This window comes from Gekko japonicus, unplaced genomic scaffold, assembly GCF_001447785.1.
Source record: "Gekko japonicus isolate JY-2015 unplaced genomic scaffold, Gekko_japonicus_V1.1 scaffold700, whole genome shotgun sequence".
NCBI classification, from domain to species: Eukaryota; Metazoa; Chordata; class Lepidosauria; order Squamata; family Gekkonidae; genus Gekko; species Gekko japonicus.
Window position 1 is genome coordinate 284,173 of NW_015163109.1, and position 582 is coordinate 284,754.

The 582-nt window shown below is 54.8% G+C and overlaps 1 protein-coding gene across 1 annotated transcript in view; it reads left to right on the forward strand.

Moving 5' to 3' along the window:
- The window catches only part of ZSWIM6 (zinc finger, SWIM-type containing 6), a 123,067-nt gene that overhangs the window by 750 nt on the left and 121,735 nt on the right, over positions 1–582 (forward strand). The window lies entirely within an intron of this gene.

Below are 582 nucleotides of genomic sequence, written 5' to 3' on the forward strand. Positions count from 1 at the left end.
TCTGCTCTCCGGCTCTCTCCGGGGGGGGGGAGCATTATTTTCTCCCCCCCGGTTCATCCACCTGCACCGCCGTGCCATTCTGGGTCCCCCGGACTTACTCCCACTGGGCCCGTCGTCTCGTTTTATTCGGATGTTTTTGTTTCCAGCGCCGCACCCCCCCCCCGCTAGTATTCTAAGAATCCAGACCATCCCAGTAGCTCTTTGCCCCGCGAGCCCTTCCTCTCTCCCCCCCACCCCTTAAATCGCCTGCCATTAAGCTTCCGCGCATAATCCTTTCTGTCTCGCGTCCAGACAAAACACACAAAACATCCCATTTCCTCCTGCTCCTTCTATAACCCAGTTTTTTCTAACCTGCTTCTGAACGTTATTCTTCTACACACCAGTGGCTGGTCCCCTCCTGCCTTGCCTCTTCCCCCTTTTCTGTTCCACTCTCTCTATATTATCTAAATATTCTTCTCCACGGTGTTTCGATTGTCCTTTCTCCTCTTGTTCTCCTCTCCCCCCCCCCGTTTCCCAGCAGCAGATAGTGTGAATGGAAGTGAATCAGCAGAAGGAGCCCCCAGGGGAAGGGGGGGGGAGGAA